General features: G+C 53.4%; 2 protein-coding genes across 5 annotated transcripts in view; both read left to right on the top strand.

The window, feature by feature from the left end:
• Positions 1 to 5,012: 5,012 nt before the first annotated feature.
• The window catches only part of PIK3R5 (phosphoinositide-3-kinase regulatory subunit 5), a 56,987-nt gene continuing 43,167 nt past the window's right edge, over positions 5,013 to 18,832 (top strand). Inside the window, exon 1 of the mRNA XM_061461950.1 lies at positions 5,013 to 5,118. The gene's annotated coding sequence lies outside the window, so the exon portion shown is untranslated. The remainder of the gene's footprint in view (positions 5,119 to 18,832) is intronic.
• Positions 13,321 to 18,832, top strand: part of MYH10 (myosin heavy chain 10) — a 273,556-nt gene continuing 268,044 nt past the window's right edge. For all 4 annotated transcript variants that reach the window (XM_061461948.1, XM_061461946.1, XM_061461947.1 and 1 more), the window contains exon 1: positions 13,321 to 13,332. The gene's annotated coding sequence lies outside the window, so the exon portion shown is untranslated. The remainder of the gene's footprint in view (positions 13,333 to 18,832) is intronic.

Raw genomic sequence — 18,832 nt, 5'->3', positions numbered from 1 at the left:
CAGCTCTGGAGCCAGTCTTCCCCAGAGCTGGCCAGGAATCGTTTGGCACTTGGCTGAATCAGGTCATTTAGGGTTATATTTTCACCCCAGCACGGGAGGTGGAAGGGGAACCTCTGGGTCCAGCTGCTGTGGTGGCACCCAAGTCTATGGCTTGTTTTCATTTCTCAAGGGCTGGACTCTGGTGGTGGTGAGCAATCTTTCAGTATCCTCTGAGTTGCACCAGAGAAATGAAAAACACAAGTCATGGGGGGAACCAGGTTCCCTTTTCAGTGGATCCTGCTTCCCCTTCCCTCTGAAGCTGTGTGGGCAGCGGGGAGAGGCCGCAAAGTCCCCCTACCAGGGCTGTGAAGCTCTGTCATTATGTGAACGTAGGGAGGAGGAAGTAATGAGCACACCTAGAGCTGCGGCAGCCAAGCCTCTGCAGCCACAGGCACAGCAGCATGCAATGGCCTTGATATCTGTGTAAGGAAAGAGATATCCGAGATCCAGTGGAAATCTGCAGTCTGGACAGCAGCGAACACATCCTATGGGAATGTGCTGGCTGTGGTCTGCAGTTGCTGCCCATGCCTAGAACGTGAATTCATAGCATTTCTTGGTAGCTGTTATTGGATTTCCAGTGTGTGGCTTGGTCTGAGCCCAGCAAGGACACCCGAGCCCCTCTCTGGCTGAGAGGGCAGCCTGTACCTGGCCTGTTTTTGTTTCCGGGATGGTGTGTATCCAAGTCCTGCATCCCACTGCCTGCTGCGTGCCAGGATGCTGGCAGGCGCTTGCATTGTTTGTGCCTCCTGCAGAAGTGGGAGGGCAGCAGCTGGGCTGGGTTTGGGGTGGGGAGAAGCTTCAGGGCAGAGGTGGATCCGGGGGGGGTAACTGAACCTGGCCAATGGAGCTCACAGCCACACACAAGGAGACTCAAACCAGCGTTATGAAGTGTGGAGAGGGGACCTTCATGTGAAGGGTCAGCAGGGTAGAGACTCAGCTCCTGCCTGCAGGAACCCATTTGAAACCTGCTGCAGGGGAGGAGCTTCCCCACCCCTGCTGTCCTGAGCCTCTGTCCCGCAGATGGGAACCGCTGCAGGAAGGGGTGAGGAAAATGCCCCATCTTTGACAAGAAGCCTTTGCGGGAAGCGGTAGTTGCTGGGTTTGTAACCTCACAACGCTGAAGCCTTCCCTGGTTTTGCTGTGGAGGATGCAGAGCTGCAGAGCAGGAGGTGGTGAGCATCCAGCCATGAGCTGGGGGATGAGCCTTTACTCACAGACTGAATTTTGAGCATTTTTGACATTAGGACATTCCCAAGTGAGCTAACTAGTGTGACTGATGGCCTCACACCCTCAGCAATGCGCTTGTTTGGCCTATAAATACTGTGCTCTGGGCAGAAATCTGTATTGCAAGATCTGAGACAGAACAGCCGTTTTCCAGGTATTTACCACAGAAATAGGGAGATCTTGCACTCTGCCAGGCCTGACTCAGCAATGTGTTGATTCAGGAAAGTGTGTGGTACAAATACAGGGTTTAGAGATGTGTTGAGAGGAACAGGAGCTGTGATGAATCTGAGCATCTCTGTGAGTTAGGGCTAAGTCCCATTTTCAGCAACCACCTAAGAGGTGCTTTTGTGCTCATTTGGATGATGAGGAACCAAAATAGAAGCTGGGCAAAGGAGATTTGGGTTTGTGAGTTCACATTTTGGAGATGAAAAAGGATTTGGTCAAAGCAGAATGACTGCAATGCTTTAGCTTACCGGCCCTCCTGCACCCCCATCCTTTTGCATGTCAGAAGCCTGATTTGCTTAGGAATGTTCTCTGTGGAAGTCACTTGCTATTACCAAAAGGATGTTATGTGGTAATTACTTTGATCTCCCAGGAAAATGTTTCAATGAATCCCTCTGGAGTTGCTTGTGGAAAAACTGCATTCATATTTATACACTTTCTCCCCAGCCCCGTATTGGCCTTTGAGCATCCTCTGGAGCAGAGGAGGTGTCCCCTGGGCATGTGGAAGCAGTGATGGGGCCAGCTCTCTGCCCTCTGAACCTGCACTGGGGCTTTTCTGCCAACTCAGCTGGAACTGGCGGTTTGCTGTTTGGGTCTGTCTCACGTCAGCTGTGGAAGGACAACAGGACCAGGTGAGGACAATGGTGGAGCAGTGGTGCCAGCCTGCGCCTCTCCAGCACGAAGCCTCCCATCGGAGCCAGCTGGCTCCACGCTTCCCTGGCAGAGGGGGCTTACCCAGGTCGGTGTTTTGCATCTGGCATGTTTACTCCAGTACCAAGAACCCAAAAGCTGTCACCAGAGCACAGCCGGGGCTTCCTCCTTCCTGCCCTTGTGCAGCTTGAGGGGTAGGAATCGAGACCTGGAGATGGGACTGGAGCTTGCTTCAAGCACTGCTGTTGGTGTCACTTCAGTCACCCTGAATGCAGCTCTGCTGCATGGGTGGAGCAGCTTGGGCTGCCTTCCCTGCTCTCCATGCAGCCCCCCTGAGATCCCTCCCGACTGCCGCCCTGTCACCATGAAACGTGGCACCGGTGCCAGGATCTCCTGGACTCAAATAAGAAACTAAGGAGGAGCCCAGTGCCCTGCTCCCAGGAGCTCCCTCAGAGGTGCCTCCGCTCCTGAGGTGGCTGCTGCACTGCTGTTTGTCGCTCTTGTCCCTGCAAGCTGCAGCAGCCTCCTTGGCAGTGGCTGGGGCTCGGCACCTCCCTGAGCTCTTCCTCTTCCTTCTGGCCCCGAAGCACCATTTTTGGTGACTTCCTCAGGCTGCAGGGTGCCCCAGGAGCAAAACAAGCCGCTCACAGGACCTCATGTGGGGAGGGCAGGGGATGGAAGCTGCAGCTCTGACCCCCAGAGGAGTTTACCTCAGGTTTAGCCCCTCGGACACATGCTGGCTGCTCTGGTTCAGGGATATGTCTGAAAAGCTGTATCTGGAATCAGAAGGTGGGAACAGGGCAGAAGGGATGGGAAAGGTCAGGTTGGCATCCCAAAAACGGAACCCATCTTTTAAAGCTTGTGTGAAGAGTCCAAGCAGGGAGGAGGCTGCAGCACAAAACCTGCTCCACCTGAAGAGAACCCCAGACTCGTTTGGGTTGGAAGGGACCTTAAAGCTCATCCAGTTCCAACCCCTGCCATGGGCAGGGACCCCTTCCACTGGAGCACCTTGCTCCAAGCCCCTGTGTCCAACCTGGCCTTGAACACTGCCAGGGATGGGGCAGCCACAGCTTCTCTGGGCACCCTGTGCCAGCGCCTCAGCACCCTCACAGGGAAGAGCTTCTGCCTAAGAGCTCATCTCAGTCTCCCCTCTGGCAGGTTAAAGCCATTCCCCTTGGCCTGTCCCTACATCCCTTGTCCCAAGCCCCTCTCCAGGTTTCCTGCAGCCCCTTCAGGCACTGGAGCTGCTCTCAGGTCTCCCCTTCAGCAGCTGCCTTCTGGCTGAAAAAGCCCAACTTTCTGGCTATTTTGGAATATTTGGCTATTTTGCAGGGCTCTGCAGGTGGCACCATGACAGACTTTCTGCTTCCTGATCTTTCTGCTGCTGGAGGATTTCTTCGGAATTGCTGGTGGCTGCTCAGCTGGAGAAAGTTGAGCCCTCATCTCCCCACCCTGGGGGTTGCACATGGGGCAGGGCAATGCCTTGTCACCCCAGCTGGAGCAGGGGCACCAGGGCCAGGAGCACCCGGTGTGGTTTGTGTGGTGGGTGGTTCCTCAGTGGGTCCCCAGTTAAAGGGGAGTTTTGCTCTGACTGGGTTTGCTTATCTCAAACTTCACTGGGATTTCACTGCAATCCCCATCTGTTTGCCCCCGGAGCAGCTCCCGAGTCTCGGAGTATGACCAGCAGCAGTCACTCCCTTTTGAGAAACCAAAACCCACCAAGGAGCCCAAAGCTAGACTCTTTCCCCTGCCCAAGAGACAGGCTGGGCTGGATCTGGCCACAGGCCCCGTGCAAGGGAAAGGCAGGAGGGTGAGCACTGCCAGAAACAGGCTCTTTGTAAGGAGCAGCCCTGAAGGCAGCAGGAAAAGGCCATTCCCAGGTGCCACCAGAGCAGAAACCAGCAGCATGTCACCACTCTGGTTCAGGGATATGTGGGGCTTTGCACTGACAGAGAAGGCTGCATGGGGACCTCATAGCAGCCTTCCAGTGTCTGAAGGGAGCCTATAAGGATGCTGGGGAGGGCCTCTTCATTAGGGACTGTAGTGACAGGACAAGGGGTAATGGGTTAAAACTGAAACAGGGGAAGTTTAGATTGGATATAAGGAGGAAGCTCTTTAAGGGTGGTGAGGCACTGGAATGGGTTGTCCAGGGAAGTTCTGAATGCTCCATCCCTGGCAGTGTTCAAGGTCAGGTTAGACAAAGCCTTGGGTGGCATGGTTTAGTGTGAGGTATCCCTGGCCATGGCAGGGGGGTTGGAATTGGATGATCTTAAGGTCCTTTCCAACCCTAACTATTCTATGACAGGGAGGTGAGTTTTGCAGCAGAGGTGGGGTAAGGGGCTATGGGGATGCAAGGAAAACAAGCTCATGTAATACATAGGGAGAGAGAGGGAATGGAGGGGTGCATGGTTGGAAGGGTGAGCAGGTGGATGAATGGAGGGGAGGATGGAGTGGCAGGTGGAGAGTTGGAAAGGTGCATGGATAGAGGAAAAGGAGAGATTCATGGAGGCAAGGGTAGATGGATGACTAGCAGGGTGGTGGGATGGATGAGAGGTAGATGGATTGAAGAACGGATAGACGGATGGATGGCTGGATTGGATGGGGGGGTGGATGAATGAAAGAGTGAAGGGTGGAAGGGAGGTAGTGGCAGGACAGACGATTGTCGGGGTAGGTGGGGGGTGGCTGACGGGATGGCACGCTGGATGAACAGCAGGGAGTGGGATGATGGAGGGGGGCATGGGCGGGTGAAGGGGTGTGGAGGGGAGGGTGGGTGCAGCGGCGGATGCCGCTGGTGCGGATGGCTCAGGGCGGGCCAGGCGGTGCCGGGACCGGGCGGTGCACACGTGTGGGGCGGGTCCCGCTGCAGCCCCGCCCCGGTGCTGCCGGTGCCGCCCGCCGGGAGCGGTGCGGGCTGAGCGTGGAGCGGAGCCCGGCGGGCGCGGCGAGGATGGGCTGGGAGCACCGGCGGCTGCCGCCCTGCAGGTGGGGGCCGGGGGGGTCTTGCACCCCTGATGAGGAGTAACCGGGGGCTCCGTGTTACCGGGGTGGCCGAGGGAGCGGGGGGGTGTTTGTACACCTGGCGTCAGCTAGGGGAGCGGACGAGCAGGGGTTCCTTGTAACCGGGGTGTCCTTATAACGGGGTGTCCGTGCACTCGAGGAGTACCCGGTGTGCCGGGGGGGGCTGTGCAGCTTTTGGGGGGTTACTTATAAACGGGGTGTCCAAGTAACAGGAGCGGGGATGAACCCGCTGTGACGGGGGGGGTCCGTGTGGCTGCGGGCTTCCACTTCAACCCAGCAGTGGGGTGTCCCCAGCCCCGGGGGAAGGGGGCGCTCTGCACCATGTCCCCCGGGTCCCCGCACAGCCTGTGGCTGTGCCCCTGCCCGAGAGGAGCCGAGGTCAGCTCGTCGGGGGGTGCACCCCGCTGCCCAGGTTCGTTCCGCGACCACACGCTTGCTTTGCTCTGCACTGCCCCATAGAGCTGCTGCGGGCCTAGGTGTGGGCCCAGCCTGGTCGCCGGGGGCCACCTGGCTGTCCCTGGGAAATCCCGGGGGCTCTCCAGCGCCCGGCTGCAGTTTCGGCAGCGAGTCACTGCAGCACGAGCTCTCCTGGCTGGGCTGGAGGCACCATCAGTGCTCTGTTGCTCCCGTCACCCTCGGCAGGGTCCCTGCAGCCCAAGCGGGTGGAGGTGTAACCCTTGGGAGGGCTCTGCTTTGGCAACAGGATGTGGTTTGGGATGTGACAAGCCCAGCAGCGTGTCATCCCTCTGGCATCAGAGCCTGAGCGTACTCCAGCCCTGAGATGTGCCTGTACTGCTCCATCACCAGCCTGTGCTGGGAGTTGTGCCTGTAGAGGAGCATCTTCCATTAGGTGCTTCTGTGGCCTTACGGGTGTCAACAGTGATGGAGGGTGCCTGAGGGCAGCCTGGCCTGCTGCCACGTTCACTGCTGCAACCACCGCCCCAAAGGATGTTTAGCTGCTTTGCAGGTTGTAAGCCCTGAGGGAGGAAAAGACAGGCTGATTCAAATCACTAACGAAAGTGCGAGAAAAGAGATTGCAGACCTTTGTTTTCATGTTTATTAAAACCTTGCTGCTGTTACCCCAGCACCCGTTAACTTTGCTAATGGCTTGGGTTTGGTGCTGCTGCTCTCAATGAAGCAAAACCATGCTCGGGCAGTTGCTGGTGCTGCTCCTCACCCAGCTATTGAAGGGGCCGATGCTCAACAGCTGCAGGTTTGTTGGTTTTGTTTTCCCATTTAGGTTAATTTCAGAAATGCAGAACCTGCGCACTGCAGGGACATGCAGGATGTCAATGCTTTGATTCTGTGTGTGTCAGAGGGCGAAAACTTGGATGGAATTGCAAATTGTTTCTGAAACATGGTTGCAAAGTGTTTTGGAGCTCGGTGCTGCTCAGATGAGAGCTTACACCTAGACAGATAAGAAGATAAAGAGCGAGAGCCCAGTGGTGGTGGCTGTGGTGGTTACCTTCCCCCGTTACAGTTGGAAGGCTCAGGCAGTGGATGAGCACATCCTTTGGAGCTGGGCTGGGGGATGCTCCACAGGTTTCTGAAAGGGATGCAGCTGATGCAGAGCCTGAGCTGCTGCACCAGAGGTCTGCCAGCTCCAGCCTTGTAGTGCTGTCCTGTGGGATTGAAATGGGGGGAGTTCGGAGTCTGCCTTTCCTGGTATCGTGTGGCCATCGCTCCTCTGCCCCCTGCAGCTCTGGAACCCAGTTGTGGCAAGAAGGGGTTGAAAAGTGTTGGAGATGCTGTAATAGCAGTGTGCGTTGATTTGGGATAGGGGTTGGGGCTCCTCACCACGGCCCTGTACCTCTGATACAGTAGGATGGTGCAGTCGGATGGTCCAGCTAGACAGTCCTTCTTTCACCCCCCCTGCAGATCAGGGCACCCCAGTTTGGAGCAAACCAAACCAAAACTGTCACATTGTGCCTTTCAGTGTAAAATTCACGTCTTCACTTTGACATCCAGCAAAAGAACTGAATCCAGACAAAAGCGTTGGCTGAGAGGGACTGTGCACTGCTCCCTGCGCTGCAGCAGCCCTTGGGGCAGTGGCTTTGCTGTCAGCAGGATGCTTCAGACCAGGCTGTGATACCCGCTCGGGGGCACGGGGACCGCTGCAGCTCACCTGGGGTAGTTTAAACTTCTCTTTTTCGGGTGACCGCTGAGCTGTTCCTGGCGTGATGGGGCTGCCCTGTTTTTGCAGTTATTTTGCAAGTGGGGAATTGTGCAGGAGGTTGCTGGGGGGGAGCTGCCCACGTGAGTGCTCCGAGGCTGGTTGTGAGTGATGGGAGGTTTCTCCTGTTGAATCTGAACTCTGCAGCCCTGCTCAGCCAGGGAGGTGTTTTGGGCTGGAAATGTCGCTCCTGGTTGCAGTGGAGGACTGTATGACCTGTGGGTGCAACCCAGGCTCTATAGATCCAGCTCGTGTTCTCTCCCTCCTCTCTACAAGGCTTCCCTTTTGCTTCCCTAAGAGGATCGGTATTGCAGGAATCCCCATCCTTATCTGTCATGGCTGGAGGTGGTGTGGGGACGTTTTTGTCACTGCCAGCCCTTTCTTTGCAAGCGTCCCACGCACCCAAAGCCATTGTTGGGGGGTCTCCAGGCAAACCACCCAAGGTTGTGTCCACCTTGCTCTGCATGTATTGGGTTGGGGTTGTTTACCTTCCCCAAAGCTCACCTGGTGACACGGGTGTGATACCTGTGAGCATCGCCTCGTGCTGCAGCCTGGAGGGGTGGTCAGGACCTGCTGGCACTGAGCCCTCTTCATTGGCCTCCTGGGTGGGAGCCTGGGGAGCGGCTGCAGCTCCCCAGCGCCTTTCCCAGCATGGGGACCAAAACCCAACGTTCCCGTTGTTCTTTCGTCTCTGGCCACCAATTAGCACAACATGAGAACTTGTCTCCCTGATGACACGTCTGTGTGACTCCTCGGATGCTGTAATTGCAGGGTTTTCAGCAGCCAGGGTGCGATGAAATGGTAATTGTGACTGTGTGTGCCGTGAAAGACGTGGCTCTTTGGTGAAGCTTAATTAGGAAATAGGGACGCTGTTGGGAATGGCTCTGTGATGCGATTTTCCTAATGAAAGCTACTGAATAGGCAGCCTTGTAATGAAGAACAGACTCGTGAGGGGCACTGCCAATTGCTCTTCTCTAGTGTTAATTTTGTATTTCCTCTCCATTGTTTCTAATACCCTCTTGGAAAAGCTTGAAGATAAAATGCTCTATTTTCTTACGCCTCGTATCCTGTTTGGCAAGCCGCGATTATAGCATGTGCATCTGGAATACATGAGTGGCCAGGCATGAGCTCCTTCAGACTTGTTAATCTCCGATTTCAAGCTCTGCCTCTGAAAAAGAAAAAAGGCAACTTCGCTTGCGGTGGGACGATCCGTCCCTTATCAGCGTGGCGCAACGGGAGGTACCCGGCTGAGTTTGCAGATGTAACTGCAGAAGAGCTGGCTCTTTGGGTGTGAAGAGCAGGATGCTGCGGGAAGCGTGGTGGGGTTCCGTGGTCCAGCCTTGGCTGTGTTTGTCTCATGTCCTCTCCTTGCGCACGCGATTGCTGTACTTAACTGTGACCTGCCCCATCTGAGAGGTCCCCCGGGTTCCAGTCTCCTGCTGCTGAGGGAGCCCTGGGGCTGCTGTGTGGCTCAGCGCTCGCACCTGCACTGCACCGTTCCCGTAATGCGGGCTCCAGGCGGGCAGGGGAAAGCTCTGCAGATGGGTTCAGCCAACAGATGTGAGCGTGACCCTGCTGCAGAGTTAAAAGGGGAAATAGGAAAACGCTACCTGGGTGATGCTGTCCTGTGGCACTGTGACAAGTGAGAGAGGGTGGATTTAGATTGGAGATGGAGATGAGCTCTTAGGCAGAAGCTCTTCCTTATGAGGGTGCTGAGGCGCTGGCACAGGGTGCCCAGAGAAGCTGTGGCTGCCCCATCCCTGGCAGTGCTCAAGGCCAGGTTGGACACAGGGGCTTGGAGCAAGCTGCTCTAGTGGAAGGGGTCCCTGCCCGTGGCAGGGGTTGGAACTGGATGAGCTTTAGGGTCCCTCCCAACCTATACTATCCTATGATTAAGGTTTCTCGGTGCTGCAGGGGGATCATCTGCATTTGTAAGATAGATGGGGATGGGGCTTGGCTTTCCCTCCAATGCTTTGACCAAAACTGACCAAATTCCATCAGTGCTTGGGGTGGGAGCAGCTTAGGTGCTCCTAAAAATGATGCTGGTTCTTATTTTTGGGGTGCGTTTAAGCAGAAGTGAGCAGAGCCTGGCATGAGCAGCTCATGTGACAAGGGTGCCTGGGAATGGAGGTAGGTACTGGAGCATCGATTCCCTGGTCACAGTGCTGCCGGCTGCCTGGTGCTGCTCCATCCGAGCAGGAAGAGCTCAGCTTCAATTCCGTCCTGTGACTGTCCTTAGCACCTGCTGCAGTAGGGAATTCATCTTTATCCTGCGTTGAAGGGTTTTGTGCTCTAAAGGTATTTTCAGTACTGTGTTGCTTGTTCAGTGCCATGCTGTGTAAATGTGTGTGCATGGCTTCTGTGTGCACGCTTTAGGAAGGATGGTGTATTCTTGAGCTTGCAGAAGTGTTTTTCATCCCTTCCACAAAGGCTATTCTTTGTTGTCTCAAATTAGGATGAAACGCTTCCCCTTTCAGCTGCTTCCCCTATCGCTTTATGTCTATTTAAACCCACAGCTCGGAGGCTTCTCTGCACACAAGCTCTCATCCTTTCAGGTGGCATTTCCCTTTTCTCATTGTTTCTGGCAACCTGTACATGTGAAACTTCACAAATGTTTCTTCATTCTCGGAGTCTGTGTTAATAAACCTTGCAAATCAGTACCCACGCTCTCTGCACCCTCCACGTGATGGAGCTACAGCAGCTCTCGGCTACAAAGGCTTTGGAGTCTGACCAAGCAAACTCCAGCCTTGCAGACCCAGGCTGGACAGCATCCCTGCCGCTCCTCATCCCTATGCATGAATCTTGCTTATCTGAGAGGTCTTCTGCCTGAGGCTTGCCTCTCTGGATAAATTAGCTGCGTTGCAATCAAAGCCAACAAGCCTAATGTCCCCTAAGGACTGCTCATTAGGTGCAAATTGTTCCCAGTTTGTTCTGGTCTGAGTGATGGTGGGTGCTAATCGTTTAGGAAACTCAGATGAGGTGCAGGAATGGCTACATGGGTCTAAATCCACTTTTGCTGGTACAAAGCACGCTCAGCGCCTGGGGATCTTTGTGGTGGGCTCTGAGCTGACAGATCATGGTGCTCGGTTCAAAAGTGATGGCAGGATAGCAAGTATTTAATCACATCCTGCCTATTCCCTGTGGCCTCCAATTGGAACACCAGCGTGAATGTGATGCTTTAGGATGAAGGGAGTAGCCTTTGGCTCTGGAAACCGGGCACTTGCCACTTCTTAGGAGCTTGGCTTCTAGTGAAGAGCTGAGATGGACTGCCCCTGCAGGGACAAGGGCCCTGTGTGCTGTGATGCTCCTCCCTGTCATGGGAGGACAAGTGGATGGGAAGGGTTCAGGCTGTGTTTGCTGCATGGGCTCTTGCCCTCCTTGGTCCTGTGATGTGTGACTGGGGGGGTCTGGGGGCTTGGTCTGCATATGAGACACCCACTGGCTGGGGCTGTGCCAGTCTGACTGGAGGCACCTCAGAGAAGGGCTGCTCTCAGTGCCTTCTAATACAGTTACCAAGCTAGAATGGATGGGGAGTGGTGGGATAGGGCCTTTACACGAAGAAGAGGACACCTTTTGGCTTATCTTCTCCATGGTGTTTTGGGGTGATATGGATGTAGCTCTGATGGCTGTACGAGGCCAAAGGATGGTCCAGCTCAGGGCAAGTCCGGGGACTGGACCTCACTTGCTGTGATGGGACTGCCCTGAGCTCTCTGGTTCCAGCATCTTCCCTCTGTGCAACTTGCCATTCTTCACCTCTGCAGAGTCTGGAGCATCTGGGATGCAGCAGTGGCCTCCAGCACAACTTGAGCTTCTTCCTGGAGGTTAACGGAGGGTTTCGAAAGGTTCCATGCTGTAGGCTCATCAGTACCCTCTCAAGTGGCAAGTGTGGATGCTGCTGTGATATTTCAGTGCTGTGAGTTGTTTAAAGATGCTTGGGGGCTGCACAGCCTGGTGGGGTTGGCCATTGCTGCCTGTTCCACTGTTGGATGGATGCACACCTCTCCTTGGTCTGTCTCCTTGTCTGGAGACTTCCTTATCAATTGTAATGGTGTTACTGCGGTTGTTACTGACTCCTCTGGTCAAAGTAGGGCTCACATCCTTCTGTGAATCACAGTCCACTTGCCCTTGGCCTGAGGGGGATAGGGAACAGCCAAAACCATCCTTGCCACCATCTGTCTGCTGTGGTGCTGCAGCCAGCGGTGCTGGAAGTAAATGGAAGGTTTTGGGCAACCAAGCCAGGGACTGAAAAGGCTCCCGAGTTCCCAGCAGGGCCTCCACAATGGCAGGAAGCAACTTCTAAAGCTTCCTTTGGATACACAGGGCCTTGGGGGAAAGATTTACTTGCTTGTTTATGCTGTAAGTTAATCTATTTAGTGGGTTTGGCATTAAAGCTCACAAAAAGCCTTCTGAAATGGTCACGCTACTTGTTTGTAGTGCTTTGTCTCTCACTCACTTTGTTTCACAGCTGGAGGAGTTTAGCAGAGGGAGCCAATTGACATCTCCCCTGTAAACTTGTTTTTCCGAATCGGCTGAAGGAATTAGCATCAGCTCTTACTGTCCTTCACTGCAAGGGAGCTGCGGGGGCAAAAGGCAGCGTGGGGCAGAAGTTGGGGTCCCCTCTGGGAGGGACCCTTCGTTGTGTGTGCTCTGTGCCACTTTGCTCGGTTGCAGGTTGCCCCGTGGACTTAACTGGAGTTAACAGACGATTTTGCAATGGCAAAACCCACAACAAACCAAACCCAAACTCCCCAAACCCCAGCACCTCTCCACGTGAGCCAGTTCAGCAGAATAGGGAGCAACATGATGCATTTTTTTAGGGGGAAGAAGTCCTAGGAAGCGTTTGGAGCGGTACAGGGAAGTGCTGGGTCCGTGGAACAGAGAATGGCTGATGAGAATTTTTCATGGTGTCGTGGTATCGTTTCCCTTTGTGTCTGGTGCTATCCTAAACGTGATGATGCCACCCACGTGTAACCTGGCACAGTAAAAATGGATTCTTCCCAAGAAGAATCTCCAAAGAAGCCACATGTACACAGCAACTGCTGTAGAAAGCATGTGGGACAGCTGGAGTTGAGGTCCATGCCTAGAGGTAGTAGGTGCTGGGCTCCCTCCCAAGCTGAAGGCTTCACTGCAGCATCTTCAGCTTGGGAGGGAACTCATCATCTTCAGCCTCAGTGAAGTCTTCAGCTTGGGAGGGAGCTTAGTGCCTGCTACGTCTGGGCATGGACCTCAACCCCAGGTGTCCCATACGCTTTTGGGAGAGTTCTGAGCATGGAAATACCTGGAGTCTTGTCTGCTTTGCCTCCTCTGAGTGGCAACACCTGCAATAGGGATGTCTCCTTGTGGTCTCGTCCCACCAGGTTGAACAGTCACCGTAGGGAGTGTTGGGAGGAACCATCTAATGCTCTGTCATGTCCTTCACTTCCCTCTCTTTCCACACTTTCCTAGCTGGGGAAACACCTTCCCCCCTCCCCTCTAAATGATGCATTTGCTGTTTTCATGTTTTCCCCTGGTCCTCCCCTGTGACGCAGCCACTTCTCTGCTGAAATTCCACCTTCCCTGAAGAGCAGCCCTGGAGTTTCCATTACAGCCAGGCTGTGCCAAACACCAGCGCTGCCTCCAGCCTGAATCTTCTTGGGACTTGACTGTGATGTTGGGTGAAACTTCAACCCTCACTGTTGTGATAAAGACTGATACAAGCTAAAATTAATTCTTGCATCATGTGGCAAGGGTTTTTTGTAATTGGTGCCAGGAACAAGTATGTTTCCTGCCTGAAAAACGAGCATAACTAACTGCTCTTCACTTACCCTGACAGGTATGTGCCATTTATGCTGGCTTTTTGAAGGGAAAAAGAGGCATTTCTGACCCTAGCTGAGCTTTGCCAAGCCCCCAGAGCCCATTGAGCGGGTGGTGGTTGGGTTGCTGGTGTCACTGCGCCCATCGCAGGCTGGCTGAGGGCAGTGCGTGTGTGCCACGGAGGTGCCGCGGTACTGCCGGCTGCGGGGCACTTGAGGCAGGGCTGCTACTGCCAGTGCGAGCGGGACAGGGAATGGGCTTGGCTCTGCTCTGCCCAGCCTTGGTCTCGTGTGTCTGAAGGTGAGCAAAGCGTTGATGAAGGGGAGATAAAAAGAAGCACAGGGTAGGGCTGGAATTTCTTTCCTTTTTCCCCCCTTTTCCCTTTCCCTCCCCCCCTTTTCCCTTTCCCCCCTTTTCCCTTTCCCCCCCTTTTCCCTTTCCCCCCCTTTTTCCCTTTCCCCCCCTTTTCCCTTCCCCCCCTTTTCCCTTCCCCCCCCTTTTCCCTTTCCCCCCCTTTTCCCTTTCCCCCCCTTTTCCCTTTCCCCCCCTTTTCCCTTTCCCCCCTTTTCCCTTTCCCCCCCCTTTTCCCTTCCCCCCCCTTTTCCCTTCCCCCCCCTTTCCCTTTCCCCCCCTTTTCCCTTCCCCCCCTTTTCCCTTTCCCCCCCCCTTTTCCCTTCCCCCCCTTTTCCCTTCCCCCCCTTTTCCCTTCCCCCCCCTTTTCCCTTCCCCCCCCTTTTCCCTTTCCCCCCCTTTTCCCTTTCCCCCCCCCTTTTCCCTTCCCCCCCTTTTCCCTTTCCCCCCCTTTTCCCCTTTTGTTTGCTTTTTCCCTTTTTTCCCCTTTTTCCCTCCCCCCTCCTTTTTTTCCCATTTTTTTTTCCTTTTCTGGAAGTTACTGTTCTGTGTCAAGATGTACTTCACAATGGTGAAATCCAAGACTTTCACAGACCTCTGTAGCTGATCATCTGCCTTGAGGCAGGAGGATTGAAAAGGTAATGGGGACTGAGTGCAGACTGAAAGGGCCATCAGGGCAGGAGGGGCTGCTGAGGGTCTCTCCCTGGCCTTGGGGCAGGGACCTCTCCCTCTCCCATTAAGTCTGTTGCTGCTTTTTCTGCCTTTAAGGGCAGGGGCACTGTCAACCCTCTTCCCTTTTACAGCAGCATTGTTGCTGTGATTGAGTTTATCCCACCCCAGCAGAGCAGGGCATATTTACTCCCTGTCCTTCAATTTGAAGCTTGTCCGTCAGCATCTCCAGGAATGGGATTTCTGAAGTTTTCTTCAGAAACCAAGAAGTGATAGACCTTATTCCAACAGCATTAGGGAGTCACAATCCTCCTTGTTTCAATTCCCAAAGCTCAACTCCAGCAGTTCAAGAATGCTGTGTTATAGGAGCTAAAAGTAATGGAGATGAAGGGTACAGTGTGTGTGTGTGTGGGGTTAGCTGGAAATGGAGATGAAAGCAGCATCTTGTCAATGGTAAGAGCATCTCTGGTTGAAAGGACCTGCAGTGAGTCACTGGGCTTGCATAGAGAAGTGTTTTTTGGAGAGAGAATGTACCATTGCAACTGTGGTGCTTGGTGGGACTTATATAGAGATTTGTATTTCCCAGCATCAGAATACACCAGGGCTTTAAAGGGGGAACAAGTGGAATTCCCCTATTGTCTGTCAAGAAAACTCTAACTCCTGTCCTGCAAAATGGTAATCATACAAAAGGACATGTTAAAAACAAGTCAAGAGGAAGTTTCAGTGTGCAGGATGGGTGCTGGGGAGGTTGCAGACAGTTCTGCACTGGACGTTTCAGTCTCCCTTCAGCATTGCTGCTAGGGTCTAACACTGGCCATGGTCTCCACGTAGCTGCTCCATTCACACTGCAACCTCACTGCAAAGCCCCAAAATAGTTTGCAAGTGTCTTCAGCTTTTGTGAGCCTGCGATGGGTCCCAGGCTGCTGCTGTTCAGGAAATGCAGAGTTAGTTCATTCAGGCCTGAATGTGGAAGTCACAAACCTCAAAATGACCGGCTTGAGCTCAGGTCAGGCGCGATGCAAAATGCTTTAATCCCCACCCAGTTGCTGTTGAGTATCTGTCTTTTGGAGGTCCCTCGGATTCATCTACTCCTGATCAGTGTTAAGCAGTGTTAAGGAGGATGGTGCTGTGTCCCCTCTGCAAATTACATGCATGAAAGGCTGAACTTGGCACCTACCACTGATGAGCTTCTCATGCTCTCCCACCAGTTCCTATGAGACCCCAGAACTGGAAAGCTTTCAGGTGCCTTCCAACACAAACCAGTCTGGGATTCTATGAAGAGTTACTGTGTGTATGAATAAGCCCTTTCTTGGACATAAGCATGGTGCACCTCACCTAGCCATCAGCCAGCTCTGGATGGCTTAATTTCATCTTAATCCTTGTCACGATAAAGCATTTTGCAGGCAGGTAATTGCACATTCTTTAGATGATGGTGAGTAGTGACTTGGTGTAGGTCCTGTATCCCCCAGTGGTTCTCTCTCCCTCTCTGATCAGCTGGAGGGGAGCCAAGTTATCCTGCTTAATCCACTTACCCAGCAGGGATGTCCTGCTCAGCAGTGCTGAAACCTGAGTGATACCTTCTCTGGTCCACTGCTTTGAGGTTGCAGCAGGTTATTGCTATCAATGCTGTCTGTGCATGCAGTGGGAAGGGTGAGAAGTCCTGTCGCAGCCTGACAGACTGATGCTTCCTTACCAATAGCTTTTACCCACTGGAGGAAGCTCTGGCAGAAGAGAGGCTGGTTATGGTGGGATCAGGTGATAAATTAGTTAAGGAATGATCTAGATGGCTCAGTACAGTGAATTTGCCCACAACTGACACAATCTGCCAGAGTCTGGCACATCAACTGACAACTTTCTCTTGTCTTCACCAGCCATTGAAAACGGCAGCTCCAGCTCAGGTTCAAGCTATCTCTATCATCTGAAAGGCTGAGGCTGCATGTGTCTGTTGAGGAGTGTGAATGGCCACTGATGCCAAAGTGCAGACAAATTTTTGTAGCAGTTTATCCCAGAAAAGCAAATGTTGACCACCCCTGATTTTTTTTTCCCCCCATAACCCATCAGACTTGATGACTCATCAGCTTTGCAAACCCATGAGTGTCCTTCTAGGAATTCTATGGGACAACATGCCCATAGAGCTCCCCCTGCTCCAGGTTTTACTGTCTGTGAGGATTTGGTCCATCTATGAAAGTAAATTCTCCCTTTTTGCTATGAGGAGATGCAAGCATTTGTGCTCAGAGCTCTTGAAGATGGCAGATCTTGTGATGGCTCTTCTATGTTCTCTCAGTAACTCCCAGCGAGGTATATGTTGTGGATGTTGTCTTTTGACCTTGGCACTGTCAGTATGTGTATGCCAATTAATGCACTGTAATTCCTGTACTAGCAGATATAAGCTCTAAAAGTATTTAGAGGTGCCTCTCTGGTGATAAGGCTATGGCAGTAAGTTTGAAGCAGGGAGCAGGTTAAGACCTGATCCACTCTTTAGCTGTGCCATAAAAGCTTCTGGCAATGGGGCTTCTCAAACTCTTTGGGGAACAGAGGCAGGAGATTTTGCCCTTTAGGTGGGGATGACTTTTCAGTTGGTGTCAGCAGAAAACCAAGCTTTTGTGGCTATAAGGAAAGCTGCCTAGGTATGGAGTGATGCTTGAATCTGCCATCCAAACCGGAAGACAGACCCAAGCTGCTTGGGAAGGGTGTAAGTCCTGTCCCCCGTGACCATGCTGAGCAAATGGGGAGAAACTGGTTACAAATGGTGGAAAGAGTCTTTCCTTCAGAACTTGGCTGTGGTCAGTTGGTTTGTAGTTGTTCCTTTAGCATCAAGGTGGGAAGAGTCCGGTTCCATGAATGTGCGGGGAGGAGCAAGTCTCTTGGCTGCTCTTGATCTGCTCATTCCCATCACAAGATGGTGGTACATGGCTGTGGGAAGGGGTTGAGGGAACTGACCCTTATGGAGCCTATAAGAAAGATGGGGAGAGACTTTTTTAGCAGGGCCTGTTGCGACAGGATGAGGGGTGGTGATTTTAAACTTCAAGAGGGAGATTCAGGCTGGATGTGAGGAAGGAATTCTTACACTTAGGGTGGTAAAACACCGGCACAGGTCACCCAGAGAGGTGGTGGATGCTCCATCCCCGGAGACATTCAAAGGCCATGCTGGATGTGGTTCTGGGCAACCTGACCTAGTTAAGATGTCCCTGCTCATTGCGGGAGGGTTGGACTGAATGAGCGGTGAAGGTCCCTTCCAACCCAAACCATCCTATGATTCCATGACCCCCTTCAAAGAAGAGAGGGTTCCAGGTTTGCTTGAGCCCAGCCTAGCCATGTGCGTTGTCATTTAGGGGAGTGCAGAAAGTCATTGCTTGGACCTGGACTGCAGCTTCCATGTGTCTTTCCTGTGTCGGCCTCTCTGTTGCTGAGCCACACGCCCTGCGCCGGTATCTTGCAGCCCTGCGTGCGCGCGGGGACAGCCCGGTTATTTCTGACCAGACCATTTGTGTGTAGTCTTTATTTTCGTGTTTTCTTGAACACGACTGTTGAGTTTCCTGGAACTGCTGGGCCCAAAGCAGAGCCCTTTGCATGTTAACAGCCTCACAGGTTGCTTGCGCAGCGTGGCGGGTGCCACGTGTGGTTCTCGGATGTGGCAGGAGAGTGAAATCATCGTCCAGAATAGGAAACGGTGGCACAACTTCCCCCCGGCTCCAGAGCACTTCTCCTTTTGGCACCAGCACACGGGAAGCTGAAGTAAGACCTCTCACGAATGCAGAAGTGTGGGCTGCTCTTGGAAACCATCTTGATGGATGATCCCGCGGTGGAGCCCCTCGGCTCTGCCTGGTGGGGAGGGGTACGTGTTTGTGTGGATGGATTCAGCGCATGGTTTGTGGCTTCCCCTTCAGAAGGGAAGTCTACTTGGTGCGGCACAAGAGGCAGAGGATGGGTGGGCTGCGGGCTCTGCAGTCTTCATTCCAGTGAGTTGCCTTCTCTAGTTCTCCTGCCCTTGGGAGCTAGCAGTCCATGTCATTGCTTGCCCCTGTGTTGTCTTAGGTTGCAACCCTGCTTGTGGCATGTTGCTTAATCCCACAAGGATTATTCCCACTTTCTGTGATTGATTGTCTTGTGCTGTTGGACAGGGAGAGCCATCATGCAGGTCCTGGCTGTGCTTGCTTGGATGCTGTTTGCCACTCATACAGCTTCCGCTGGGAAGGGTGCCAGGGTTTTGGCTGGAATTTTCTTTGACCTCATTTGATTACCAAATCCTGCGTGCTCAGCAGGAGGGCAGAAACACCACAGGAAAGCAGCACATGCAAAAAATAAATGGAGCCAATGCATTTCCAAATACACAAATGACTTCCCAAGGTTACATGGCAGATCCTGCAGTAGACCCCCAAGCCCACCCACAGAATCCCTGAGAACAACTCAGCCCTGGGCTCTCTGAGGACATGTGGACATGTGGGGGAAAGTAGATGTGGTTAAAGGGCATATTATGGATGAAGATGACTGAGGGTCAGTCACTTTGCCCCTATGGGCTCCTTGGTCCCACATACAGCTATAGCAGAACTTTCCTCCTCCAGACTGTGCTGCTGCTGCAGCAGCTCCTGAGGCTTTGGAGTGTCTGGTGTAAGGAAGAGCATGCAGCCCCACTGAGGAGAGCAGCTTCTGCATCTTTACCCTGTCCTGGTGTCTGCTGGAGCATGATGGTCT

This window comes from Pezoporus flaviventris, unplaced genomic scaffold (assembly GCF_033815535.1).
Source record: "Pezoporus flaviventris isolate CSIRO_AGI_PZ_B2104156 unplaced genomic scaffold, CSIRO_AGI_Pfla_v1 ptg000034l, whole genome shotgun sequence".
Classification (NCBI taxonomy): Eukaryota; Metazoa; Chordata; class Aves; order Psittaciformes; family Psittacidae; genus Pezoporus; species Pezoporus flaviventris.
Note: the sequence above shows the minus strand (reverse complement) of the source record. Positions and strands in the feature narration are given on the sequence as shown.